The 14,749-nt window shown below is 39.2% G+C and overlaps 1 long non-coding RNA gene across 1 annotated transcript; it reads right to left on the bottom strand.

The window, feature by feature from the left end:
- Positions 1–386: 386 nt before the first annotated feature.
- LOC111546602 lies at positions 387–12,625 on the bottom strand. Its single transcript, XR_002732841.1, has 4 exons — positions 12,595–12,625; positions 10,900–10,969; positions 1,619–1,660; positions 387–554 (listed from the first exon to the last, which is right to left on the bottom strand). It is a non-coding gene; the product is annotated as an uncharacterized LOC111546602 (long non-coding RNA).
- Positions 12,626–14,749: the final 2,124 nt, after the last annotated feature.

Consider the following 14,749-nt stretch of genomic DNA (forward strand, 5'->3'; position numbering starts at 1 on the left):
ACCCTGTGAATTTTGTGATAAAGTTGAAAAAGTCCTGACCTCAGAATACTTACCATGTAGACTTCTTTCCTCGTGGATTTTTTTTTTTTAACTTATATCTATCTTCCCCAGTTGTTATTTTAAGGTATCATAACTTATTTTATTGAGTAGATTAGGTCTTGGAAGCCATAGGTAATTTTTCTATGTGAAATAATTATCCTCACTAATCTTCATTTACTTAAAAAGTCTTTTCTAGGATATTTTGTTCATAAAATATAGAGAAATTCATTTTGTAGATCTAAATATTTAATAGTTACATATTTAATAAGAAAAAAACCTTCAATATATTTTCATCACAAATAAAGGTAATGCTATAATAAATCACAAAATACCAAAAAAAAAGCAACTTGGATTTTGATTTGGAATTATATCTTACATTTTTGAAGGGCGAACACTGACAACTTAAACAAAACATTATCTTTCACTGCTTGAATTCTGCTTCCTGGGATTCTGTTAAGGCTGATGACTTTTTGTGTTGAAAAGCTTGATCTGGGCTTTGTATTGAAAAGCTTGATCTATAAAGAAATGCAGAAATGTAACAATTCAAAGATAACAATTCAAAATATTCCAGTAAAGGACAAATTTGCCAGTGCTTTGCTGGAAACAAACAACAAATGAAGGTGGTGTGTATTTTTAGAAATATAGTTTGCATGCATTCAACATTACACATTTTCTATACAATATGTGCTAGGTAGGCACTGGGGATAAAAAGATTAACAAAAATCGGCTTCTGCTCTTATGGAGCTCAGATTTTACCTCTGTGTACTTGAAAGGGCGGGTCCTTTGCATTAGTCTCACCTGAAGTGCTTGGTAAAAATGCATTCTGTATTTGAATCTCTGACAGTAAAGCCCTGAAAGATGCATCATTGATATGTTGTAACAAACTTCTTTGGCAATTCTTTAGTGCCCCAGATTAAAGAAATATTGAAGAGATCTGGAATACCGCTGAGGCTGGGGTTAAAAGTGCAGTCCACAGGCCGGGTGTGGTGGTTCACACCTATAATCCCAGCACTCTGGGAGGCCAAGGCGGGCAGATCACAAGGTAGGAGTTCAAGACCAGCCTGACAAATATGGTGAAAACCCGTCTCTACTAAAAATACGAAAACATAGCCGGGCATGGTGTCACGCGCCTGTAGTCCCAACTACTGTGAAGGCTGAGGCAGGAGAATTGCTTGAACCCGGGAGGCAGAGGTTGCAGTGAGCCGAGATTGCACCACTGCACTCCAGCCTGGGTGACAGAGCGAGAGACTTCATCTCAAAAAAAAAAAAAAAAAAAAAAAAAGGTGCAGCCCATAATTCCAACTGACCAGGATAATGTTGAGAGCATCACTCTGCCTTTCTTAGCATCAATTTTCTACTCCATAAAATGAGAGTGAAGGAACTTGACAGAGATAATATCTAAGGTCCCTTGCCACTGAGGCCTCTCTCAACTAAGGGATGTTGTTTTATTACGGCACTCAATGCTGGGCAGAATAATACCTGGTTTCCCCTTTTTCTGTCAGCATTTTATCTTCCTGATATTACCTCTGGGAAGGGATGATACATCAACAATACAAAGATAATTAAAAGAACCAAATACTTAATATCTGAACTTCAAAAGTCAACATCCAGCCAGAAAACACTATATTTAGAATATTTAATGAATCAGAGCCACTATTTTCTTGAACTCCCTAAAGCAAATGAACATTTCATGGGCTCATAGGATAGAGACCAACTTACTCAGATTAAACCACAGTACCGGGGTCAAATGAGATACATTTGGTTACAGAAAAATGATACTAAGTTTTATATATCTTGCATTTGTATCCTGGGATTCACTATTGGTTGTACATTACAAACATACTTGCTTGCAATGTCTTACTCATCCTTCCAGACCCAGGTTAAGAGTTCACATTCTTGTGGAGTCTTCTAGTTCTCCTCTAACAGAACACAGATATTGTCCATCTCTATTCCCACTGCAATTTGTATCTATTTCTGTTACACTATGTACTTCATTTTCTGACAATTGTAGCTTGGATGTCTGACTTGCTGTGAGTCTCCAAAAGCCTCCACCAGGATCTTGAATCTGACTTTTGTTCTCATTCAGTGCCATGGATGACCACATCATAACTGCTCAGCAAACATGCCTGGGATTTATTGCCTTCGAGTTTGTAAAGTGTTTTGTCATGTTGGAGAGAGAAAGTGAATTTTTGTAAAATGAAAACAAGGGCCAAATGACAAGAGATGCGAAGCGGAGAAGGCTAATGAAGTTATGGCCATAGAAATCACTTAGGTTCCTGGCAGCCAGAGTGAAAAGACAACGGTGCTGAGCTCAGTAATTATCGTTTGACATAGAATGCTACATTACTAGAAATGGCCAATATGTCCTAGTTCTGAACTCAGAAGAATTTCTCATGTGGCAGGATAGAAGTTCATAATAAACTCTCTTGGTACATTAACAAGAAATGAAGCAATGTCTAAGGTAACATTATTTCACACACTTCTCCAGATACGAGGCAAAGTACATTTAAAAAAAATACATAAATAGAGATGAGGTCTCACTATATTGCCCAGGCTGCTCTTGAACTCCTGGCCTCAAGTGATCCTCTTGCCTTGGCCTCCCAAAGTGCTGGGATCACCAGGTAAAATATTTAATTGTAGTTCTGACGACACATCGCTACACTGGAAGAATTAATGTAATATAGCACATGCGTATCTTTTTCGTAGGATCAGAATGAAAAAAAGGTGAAAGAGAATCTCAGGAAATAAATGACTAGCCTGTTCTGATCCTTCTGGAGAAGAAATTGTCTCCATAGGTTTTTCTAATGGGGATCTGTGAGGTGTAGATGGTTCTGTCTTGTTGATTGAAAGGCAACTGACTTGTTTTAGAATTTAGGCATTTAGGCAGCGAGGCTGACATCTGATAAAATAATTAGAGCTGAGCAAATGTTTCTTATCCCTGGAGGTCTGCTATAGTTAATACCTTCAGGCAGGGCCAAGACTTTTCTAAAAGAGGCCTTTTAGAAAGGCACACATGCTTTAACACAAAGTAAAATAGATCCTAGTGTTTCCTATCATTAAGAATGGACAAGATGAATTTAGCCGAGGGGACCGGGGTATCACAAGTTACCAGAAGGCTGCCATTAGCAATACTGTGACCTCGGTAGAATGTTTCCTTCTTCACCACAATTGCATCACTTATGAGTCTATGAATCAGCCTTCTCGAAGATAAACTTAGTATGTAGTAAATTTGTATATGTCCACATTTTTACATAAAAGTTCATGTCGTTTGTTCTCAAGCAACTTTTTTTCCATCAAATCTATATCTTGTTTCTACAATCACAAGATTTTATTCCAAATATTTGGCCCATTAAAATGACACAACATTCACAGGCTTATTGAGTCACAGAATAGTGAGGATGTTTTTATTCTTACATTTAGTCACTGAGGAAGAAGTTAAATAGGTTTAACTGCAACAAAGATCCTGACCACAGACATTTAGGCAAACAAAAAGATACAGAAAATATTTTCAATATTATTCTTAAAAACTTTCCAATTTTTAATATTTAGTGGGCAAGCAAAAATAAAAATGTATTTACTGGGAATGAGGATTTAAAGAAAGATTTTTCATGAAAATATAGAAAATCTTTTATTAAAATAGAACAAGTTGGTGGGGCATGGTGGCTCATGCCTATAATCCCAGCACTTTGGGAGGCCAAGGTGTGCAGATCACTTGAGGTCAGGAGTTCAAGACCAGCCTAGCCAACATGGCGAAACCCTGTCTCTACTAAAAATACAAAAAATTAGCCAGGTATAGTGGCAGGCATTTGTAATCCCAGCTACTCAAGAGGTTGAGGCAGGAGAATTGCTTGAACTCAGGAGGTAGAGTAGAGGTAGAGGTTGCAGTGAGCCAAGATCATGCCATTGCACTCCAGCCTGGGCGACAGAGCGAGACTCCATCTCAAAAAAAAAAAAAAAAAAAAAAAAAAAGGTACAAGTGGCATTTAGTGACTTCTACTAGTTTGCTGTGAGTCTTACAACTAGTTCTTATTTTATTCCTCAAGCTTATATCTGCCCTAATTTTATAATTTTTGTCCTTTTAAATATATTTTATTTTTGGAGCAGTGTTAGGTTCACAGCAAAACGGAGCAGAAAGTATAGAGTTCCCGTACACCCCCAGAACCCCCTCAATGGGCAGGCCCAGCCTCCCTCACGATCAACATGCTGCACCACAGTGGTACATTTGTTGCAAACGGTGAACCTACACTGACAATTATGATCACCCCAAGTCCATCATTATCACCCCAAGTCCATAGTTTACACCCCCCTGTTCACTCCTAGTGTGCCAGGCCAATTCTCCCTGACAATCACACACACAGGCCTGCATAGCACTTCAGTTACACAGACACATTTCCACAGCACTGCCTTAATGTTGAGCAAATAGTTAAACCTAGGAAATCAGTGCCCAGACGTCAAAGCTAGAAATAAAATATTTAGTCAGTAGGAGCCTTGAAGGGGCTCCTCCCTAACCAGGAACAAGCCAAAATAATAGAGAGTCTTATATTCATAGTGCCAGGACCCTTCTCGGGTTGACAAACTCTGAGACGAGTCAAGGTAACAGAGGCAGCTGTTTGAATAGATTCATTGTGGAGTCTAAGGCAGCTCTCTGGACCAAGCCGTAAAGAAGATGAATTAGAAATATTCACTCCGGTACCACAGTAGACAGGCCTTGAAGGTACTGGGCCTCACAGCTCAATCAGACTTAGCAACCATTTTTTGGCCTTTGACCTTCTACTTAAAGCAAAATTAGTTACCTATAGACAGGCAAATGCTATACTACAGGTAGGCACATAACCCCAACCTATATAAGCACTAAGAAAATTGTAACACTTTGAGTTGGTCTGGTGGAATTATCTCCAGCCTTCTCCCTGTATCCGGTTACAGCAATAAATTCCCTTCTTTCCTAGTTTGTCTGCTTCTCATTATTGGGCCTGGAGAAAATGCGGCTGGACCCGGCTAGGTTCTCGGCATACTAGTGTTGTATATTTTATCGGCTTTGAAAATGTCTAATGATATATATCCACCATTGTGTGCCATATAGAATAGTTTCAATGTACTAAAAACTTTATGTTCTATTTTATCATTCCTCCCTCACCTCTATCCCCTGGCAACCACTGACCTTTTTACAGTCCTCATAGTGTTTTTTTTTTTTTTTTTCCTAGAATGCCACATAGTTGGAACCATACCTTTTCCAATCAGCTTCTTTCACTCAGTAAGTGATACGGATTTCTGTTTCCTCCATGCCTATTCATGGCTTGATAGCTCATTTCTTTTTGGCACTGAATAATATTCTGTTGTCTGGATGTACCAGTTTACTGATCCACTCACCTACCAAAGGATATCTTGGTTGCTTCCCTGTTTTGACAATGATGAATAAAGCTGCTAGAAACATCATTGTGCAGGTTTTTGTGTGGACATAATTTTTCAGCTCACTTGGGTACATACTGGAGAGCAGGATTCCTGTGTCATAAGAGTAAGTTTAGTTTTGTAAGAAACTGCTCAAGTGTCTTCCAAAGTGTCTGTACCATTTTGCATTTCTACCAGCAACAAACGAGAATTTTTACAGCTCGACATCCTCCCCAGCATTGGTGTTGTCAATGTTTTGGATTTTGGCCACTCTAACAGGCACGTAGTGGTATCCTGTCCCATTGTCATTTGCATTTGCCTAATGATGCATGATGTGGAGCATCCCTTCAGATGCTTATTTGCCTTCTGTATATTTTCTTTGGTGATATATATGTTTAGGCCTTTTGCTCATTTAAAAAATCAGGTTGTTTATTTTCTTATTGTTGACTTCTAAGATTTCTTTGTATATTCTGGAGAACAGTCCTTTATCAGACATGTCTTGTGCAAATACGCTCCCCTAGTCTCTGGCTTTTCTTCCTATTCTCCTGACAGTATCTTTCACAACATAGAAGTTTTTAATGTGAATGAAGTCCAGTTTTTTTTTTTTTAACAGGTTGTGCACTTGGTGTTTTATCTAAAACATCATAGCCATAAATGAGGCCATATAGCCTTTTGCTCATTATCTTCTAGTTTTGTGTTTTACATTTAAATCTATAACCCATTTTGAGTTCATTTTTGTGAAAGGTGTAAGGCCTGTTTCTAGATCCATTTTTTTCATGTGGATGTCCAATTGGTCCATCACCACTTGTTGAAAAGATTTTTCTTCACCGTATTGCCTTTGCCCCTTTGTCATATACCAGTTACCTATATATTATGTGGGTCTATTTATTAGCTGTCTATTATGTTTCATTGATCTATATTTCTTTACTTTTGCCAGTACCACTCTGTCTTTATTACCATGGTGGAATATTTTTAAATGAAAGGAAAAAAGTTATGGGGACACAATAAAACAAAAGCCACTTCTGAGGTAGAATTTTTTCCAAGTGTTTGCAAATGTTAATATGTAGTTGAAGTTATAGATGTGTATGGAAATAAATAACCTGCTTGGTTTTTTGTTTTTGTGTTTTTGAGACAGGATCTTACTTTGTCACACAAGCTGGAGTGTAGTAGCATGATCTCAGCTCACAGCAAACTCCATCTCCTGGGTTCAAATGATTCTCCTGCCTCAGCCTCCTGAGTAACCGGCATTACAGGTGTACATCACCACACCCAGCTAATTTTTGTGTTTTTTGTAGAGACAGGGTTTCTCCACGTTGGCCAGGCTTGTCCCAAACTACTGGCCTCAAGTGATCCACCCCCGTCGGCCTCCCAAAGTGTTGGGATGGCCTCCCAGTGTGAGCCACTGGGCCCAGACTAGAGTTTTTTTATTTTATTTTTTTTAAATTTTTTTTTACATAAAGAGCAAGAAATTATACAATTCCCTTCTGTCCTATTCACAATTCTAATTCTCTCCTCTATCATACCAAAATTCCATAAAAGGCACATGTCTATACTGTCGACTTCCAATTCAGCTCTTCCATTGTTTCTTGCTTTCCCAACAGTTTATTTTAAAAAATAACAAAATAAAAAAGCTGGAAAAATTGTGCAATTAATATATAGCCTTCACTTAGAATCATCACCTCTCAATATTTTGCTACATTTCCTTTCTCTCTCTTCTTCACACTTATTCTCTCTCTCCGTTTTGCTACCTACTCCAAGGCTCGGGTAGAAAGTATGATTACGTTTCCCGTGAGGATGGGAATTGGGCGATAAGTGAACCACATACCATTTTCAAAGTAAAACTTGGTTGTGGAGCATCGAGACCTTAGAGTTTTAGGCAGCAGGTACAACCATCGGCAAGAGAATTGTTTAGGAATTTCTACTGAGGAAGATAAGAGAGTTTTTCAGAGTTTTGACAGGCCCCTTTTAGCTCGGCATGATCCTATGTGCCTAAAGGAAGGAACCAGTATTTAAACTGTAGCCCAGGTGAGTGTGGATATGCAGGTCCCCATGTTTCTGAGAGTTGTGCCAATATTTCTTTTTCCTTTCCTTTTCTTTTCTTTTGAGACGGAGTTTCATTTTTGTTACCCAGGCTGGAGTGCAATGGCGTTATCTCAGCTCCCTGCAACCTCCGCCTGCTGGGTTCAAACGATTCTCCTACCTCAGCCTCCAGAGTAGCTGGGATTACAGGCAAATGCCACCACACTACACTATTTTTTTTGTATTTTTAGTAGAGACGCGGTTACACCATGTTGGCCAGGCTGGTCTCAAACCCCTGACCCCAGGTTATTCCATCGGCCTTGGCCTCCCAAAGTGTTGGAATTACAGGTGTGAGCCACTGTGCCCATCAGGGTTGCACCAGTCCTTCTTCCCTTCCTTCCTTCCCTTCCTTCCTTCCTCCCTCTCTCTTTTAAGACGGGTTCTGGCTCCGTCACCCAGGCTGGAGTGCGGTGATGTGATCTCGGCTCACTGCAAGCTCCGCCTCCCGGGTTCATGCCATTCTCCTGCCTCAGCCTCCCGAGTAGCTGGGACTACAGGCGCCCACGACCACGCCCAGCTATTTTTTCTTTTTTTAAATAGAAAAAAGACAGGGTTTCACCATGATAGCCAGGATGGCCTCGAACTCCTGACCTCGTGATCCGCTGGCCTTGGCCTCCCAAAGTGCTGAGATTACAGGCGTGAGCCACCGTGCCCGCCCCGAGTTGTTCCAATATTTTCTTTTTTGGGGGACTGGGACGGGAGACGGAGTCTTGCTCTGTCACCCAGGCTGGAGTGCAATGGCACCATCTCAGCTCACTGCAACATCTGCCTCTCAGGTTTAATTAAGCCATTCTCCTGCCTCAGCCTCCTGAGTAGCTGGGACTACAGGTGTGCACCAGCACACCAGGCTAATTGTTTTTTTATTTTAGTAGAGATGGGGTTTCACCATGTTACCCAGGCTGGTCTCCAACTCCTGAGCTCAGGTAATCCGCCTGCCTTGGCCTCCCAAATTACTAGGATTACAGGTATGAGCCACCACACCCAGCCGTGTTATGCCAATATTTCTAAGAGAAGGGGTGATCAAAGAATCCAACTGATCAAGATAAGGAAGAGATAATCACCTGGGACTATAACAGCAAGGTTTAAAAAATGATGTGCCTCCAAGAAATCACAAGGAACACCATGACTGATTTGAGATTCAAGAGAATGGGACCCCCGAAAGAAATTAATTTTATATTTGGAAAATAAATTTATATTTGTTGATCATGGGACCTTATGGACTAAGATTTTTATCAGCTACCTTTATCACAATTAAAGTATCCGTTTATTAAGGAAAGTAGATACAAGTTTTAAAAATTGATAGTCAAACATCCCAATAATAAAGGAACTTTTTAAAGAACTCATGTCTCAAAATCTCACTATTCTGCTCTGATTTATGTTTTTCAGATTGTTTCCAGTTCTTGAAGACATCCACATATAATTTGACAAAGATGTAAACATCGTGTAGATGCTGCATTGAAGCCTGATTTTTATCTTAGCTTTATATTGTAAACATTCTACATGATACACCGTTTTTAGATTTATATTTTAATCATTGTATGCCAGTCTGTCACATATCAAAATCTACTTCAATCACATTTTCCAATTTTTGGATGTTTGGGATTTTTTTGTTTTTCTTATAATAAAGAATGTTACAAAGTACACTTAGGGCTCTAAAACATTCATATGGCTTATCCTTTAGGAATTATCTTCAGCTTAAATTCCCAGAAAAGAACATTCTCCTGATGCTGATTGACTAATGTTACAGTTACTGATTTGTAAAATACTTGGCTTTATTTTTGTTTTTGATATTGTTAGGGTAGTTATGTTTGCACTGAAAAAACGTCAATAGTAAGTATTATTGTTTTAAATGTTTCCATGTTAAGTGAAAATCTTTAAACTTTGAGGAAGCTTAAAATTATGCCACAGAAAGATGCCAGTATTGGTCACAATAAAATAAAAAGAAGGGTGTAGATGAAAAAGCAATGGGTGAACAATATTTTAAGGTAAGGAAAAAGATTAAGGCAAGACAAAATAAAATGAATTCAAATGTACATATTTGTTTTCTACATGACAGTATAAGAATACCTCCTGCAGGTCACAGTGAAGATTTTTGTTGCCTTTTAAAAACAAGTGTTTGCCAAAGACTTCAAGGACTATGGGATTATGTAAAGTGACCAAATCTTTGACTTATTGGCATTCCTGAGAAAAGTAAAAGTAAACAACTATTTGAGGGAATAATTATTTGAGGGAATAATTTAGATAAATCTCCCTAATCTTGCTAGAGAAGCCCAAAATCAATGCTAAAGAAAACAATCTTAAAGACAGCTGGAGAAAACGGTCAAATCACCTATAAAGGAAAACCAAGCAGGCTAACAGTAGACTTTTCAGCAGAAGTCCTACAAGTCGGAAGAGATTGGTGGCCTACTTTTTGCCCCTTTAAAGAAAAAACATGCCAAAATTTTAGAATGTTATATCCTGCCAAAGTAAGCTTCATAAATGAAGGAGAAATAAAGTCTTTCTCAGACAAGGAAATGCTGAGAGAATTTGTCACCACGAAACTGGACCTATAAGAAATGATCAAAGGAGTTCTAAATATGGAAACAAAAGGACAATTTTTACCATCAGAAAAGCTTACATATGATGGCCAGGCATGGTGGCTCATGCCTGTAATCCCAGCACTTTGGGAGGCTGAAGGGCAGGTGGATCACTTGAGGTCAGGAGTTTGAGACCAGTCTGGCCAACATGGTGAATCCCTATCTCTACTAAAAACACAAAGGTCAGAGATGCTATAAAGCAATGAAAAACTCCAAACACAATCAAAACTACAGAATAACTAGCTAATAACACTTACGACAGTAACAGAACCTCATGTATCAATATTGACCTTGAATATAAAGGGCCTAAATGTCCAGTTTAAAAGATAAAGTGGCAAATTGGATTAAAAAGACAAGACCAAACCATCTGCTATCTACAAGAGATGCATGTACTGGCTAAAGATACATACAGACTCTAAGGGAAAGGATAGAAATAGATGTATGATACAAATAAAAAACAAAAGTGAGTAGGAGTAAACATTCACTTATTAGATAAAACAGACTTCAAACTAACAACAGTACAAGGACCAAGAAAAGCTTTATATAATGATAAAGCATTCAATACAACAAAATTTAGCTATCCTAAATATATATGCACCAAACACCAAAGCACCTAGATGCATAAAACAAATACTATTAGACCAAAGAAAACAGATTGATAGCAATCCAGTAATAGTGGGGTACAATCAATATTTGGGTAATGGGTATACTGGAAGCCCAATCTCCAGCATGATGTATGTAATACCCATGTAACAAATACATGTACCCCACTGAATTTAAAATACAATTAAAAAAATATAAACAAGTGTTTTTATCTTACCTCAAAAGTCATTTCGCTCTTGCATCTGCAGAAACAAGGAAAATCCAGTCAGTTGTTTTTTTCCTTATTTCTAGGAAGAAAGGTTTATCTTGTATAGTATTTCTCAAGAAAAATAACCCAATAAACAGACAAGAAAGAACAATACTGTTTCCAAAATTCCTCACTCTGAAATTAACTAATGATGCCCAAAGATTAGAAATAGACATTGTACATATGTTACACATACATATTTATACATATTTTGCACACAAAAAAGTGCAAGTTTAAAAATTTCCCAATCTTGCATATTAGTTGATTCATATTTTTCAATATTTTTTCTTGAAGTGACATTAGTCCATTACTATATTAGAATATTTTTAAAGATAATCATATTTTTTTCCTTGAAGATCTGAGACCATGAAAATTATGGACCTTATCAGTTAAATGGTTCTTTAATGAATTAGTGATTCAAAAGAAGATTGCCTAGGAAGAAATCAATACCATTGTTGATCATTATTTGATTTTCAGTTATAAAATAGACACTTTTAATGATGTGGATGCTTCCAAATATGTATGTGATAAATTGTTTGCAATTTCCTCAGCATTTCAAAAGTGAGTGTCTTCAGATTAGAGTTTCTAAATATATCCCTGTTCAAGGGGGAAAAAAACCAAGATGTCTCAATTTTCTAATTTTGGTCCATATCTGTTGGATAATATAAAGGGAAGTGCACCTGCTGCCATGTGGCTATAAGTTTTTATAGCATATTAGAGAGTCAAGCAGTTTGGTGTGGCAAGCTCACACAACCTCGTGGCAATAACTCAGCAAGTGTGATCAGAAAGGCAAGGGTGTACTTAGCATCAGTGAGGCAAGTCATAAATAACCCAATGCCAATCCTTTGAACACTGACCCAATGCTTTAATTTTGAACAGTAAAATCCAACTACATATCTACTAGACGTACCATCCAGTCTGGAACCCTGATTCTTTCTCCTCCTCAGAAGGAAGCCACATTTCTTCTGTGAATCACTGACCCATGTTGCTAAAGTAAAACATAAGAAAAGCTGTTCCTACACCAAATCCCTGTTGGCCACATCATAACCCATGTGATTGTGTCTATGGAAACAGGAGTAAAAGCCAGTGGAATGCTCTTTCCTATTTCAAGGAAAATGTGTTTTCTTGGGTAGTATTTTCCAAGATAGTAAGTTGAAAACAAATAAACAATCAGCCCTCATCCCATTCTTTATTCTGAAACTGATGATACCAATAAATGTAAGAAAGAGTTACTGTTGAATATACATAATCAAGTGCATTCATAGGTGAATACTGTGCTGCCACATAATCCATCACCTGCTTTACTTACTCGCCAGGACAACATATATTAAATTTGCATAATTTTTTTTCCTGAGAAAATGACAAAACATTAAGCCGTGTTGCTTTTAAAGTGCATACTCATGTAAGTAACCCCTATTAAACAGTATTTTATTCTGCAGCTCTATATTATATGGGGACTAAAGAAAATATTTTGGTTTGCTTTTGCTGCATAACAAACTACTTCAAATGTTGGTGAACTAAAATAGCAACTTTTCCCCAGTAATAGGTCAGCTGGACAGTTCTGATATGAGCCAGCGTGGTAAGACTGAATCATGTAGGAGGGCCCCACTCATATGTCTGTGGCCTTAGCTGGTTCAGCAGACTTGGCATGCCTTCCTTGCTTACCTGCTCTGTCATACTCCAGGAGGCCAGCCTGGGCCAATTCACATGGTGACAAAAGAATTCCCAGCAGCAAAGAAAGAGTGAGCTGAAAGGTGCAAACACTGGCCACACTCTGCTTCAGTTGCATTTGTTTAGGCCTCCCTAACCATAGTAAGTCACATGGCCATGCCTAGATTCAAACGGCAGAGAAGTAGGCTCCATCCCTTGATTGGAGTGAATGAAAAATACTGTGGGTGGTTTTTTGTATTGGTTTGGTTTTTAAAAATCTATCACAGAGCAATGGCAGAAGAAAAACAAACAGCTGAGCGGCTACACTTCAACTTTTCCTTAACTATTTATTTAGGCCTTTCTGAGACTAGAACTTTGTGTTGGGGTGAAGAGATGGGGGAGGGGGGGGATTCTCCAGGTTGCAGCTATAAACAGATTCCCGAGAGTCTGAAATCCAATCAAGAACGGTGTCCGCTTCTGAATTAGAGCTTCAAATTGCTGCAGTTGAGAAGGAATATCTCTGCCCCACACATTGTCACCATGTGGAAATTACATCTTCCAAGACATAAAGTTACCCTTTGGAGAAAATATCAAGCCAGGCTTCCAGTGGATTCCTGTTGGGGTGATCAGACCCAACACCAGGTCATGGGGGCAAAAAAGTCTGGTGGAGTCAAAGGATCGAGAAAAAGACAGTTTGAGAAATAAAGTGGGACCAGGAGGCCATTGTATTGTAGAGGCTGCAAAGGCCCCGAGCTCCGGGAGCCCACGCTATTTATTGGTAATCCAACAGAGAAACAGGTGGTGAGAATGTGGCGGTCAAAAGGGCGGGTGCATGATCTACAGCTGTGACTGTTTAGCGTTTATATGGAACGTGTTCTGCTACTTGAGATAATGGGAATACAATTGATCTAGGAGCCTAGGAGGGCTAGAAGCAGGGAACCAGCAAGTCTACACACATTCCAGAGGACATTACGCAAGCCCTGCCTCAGCTTTCTTCCAAACACTCAGCATTTTCCCAACATGCCCCCCTTCTCTTTTTTGTAAAAGAGAAGGTATCATTACTATCATTATTAGCATAAAAGGTGGCCTCTTTTAATTGAGCAAGTTTATTGCAGGTTGTGCAGCCCATAATTGCCAGTTGGTGATCCAGTTTCATTTTTCTTAGCCCTTACTCAAACTGGAGTCGCTCTGGTTTGAATGCTTCCCACATACCTCCCCTTTCCTTTTTACAAGAGGACCCTTAATCCCAGGGGTTGCAGGATGAAGGTCCGTCTTCTGTAACTTCTTCATGCTGAATAGGGGCAACGATATTCCTGCCTATTAGGGTCTCTTGTATTCAGGGTAGAGAGGAGCTGAGTCAGAAATCATTAGTCCATTTAGCATCGTGACTCTGGATGGTCCTCGTTTCATCTTCTCATTCAGATTCAACTGGCTCATGGCTCATACTGGGGGAACCCGGTCCATGGTTGGGATCCATGGGTCCCTCCAATCTCCCATTCCATGGTTGTACACATCTTGAGGGCATCCACACGGTTCGTTCATCTCCTGCAAAAACACAAGCATACCCTCATCCCCCATGGTAGTAAATCTACTGAAACAGAAGCAAAAACTTGTGGCTGAAGCCGGGAGGCATGCCATTGCTGAAGCATTTGTAACTCGGCTTGTGCCTCGTTTAATTACTGTGGGGTAAAATTTACTGTTGATAACGAGAAGCAGGCCCCTTCTAACAGAAGGCACAGAGAAAGCAAATCGAGGCTTAAAAGCAATCCTTAAACCTTCAATTTGCACTGTACAGGTGGGTCCACTAGATGCTGTGGCTTATGATAGATCTTCAGCTGTTTGGTGGGCACCTACATAGGCACCCGATTGTCACCTGGAGAGACACAAGCAAATCCTCTTCCCCGTAAAATTATCTTTAGGCAGAGATCGGAGGAAGTAGATTCAGAGGTAAGGAGAACTTGGGGGCCTAATGGCGTCCTGAGGTTTGATAGGTGTTCCCTCAGAAGTGAGGAATTCCCTTTCTCTCCATATTGCTGCATGGGCATGGAGGACTAGGTAAGCATACTTAGAGTCTGTATATTTTTACCCTTTTTCTTTCTCCTAATTGTAGTGTATAATGGTCCCTGCTTTTGCTAGGATGTCTCTCCCTAACAAAGGAGTGGGGCTTTCA

Source organism: Piliocolobus tephrosceles, chromosome X (assembly GCF_002776525.5).
Source record: "Piliocolobus tephrosceles isolate RC106 chromosome X, ASM277652v3, whole genome shotgun sequence".
Lineage (NCBI taxonomy): Eukaryota > Metazoa > Chordata > Mammalia > Primates > Cercopithecidae > Piliocolobus > Piliocolobus tephrosceles.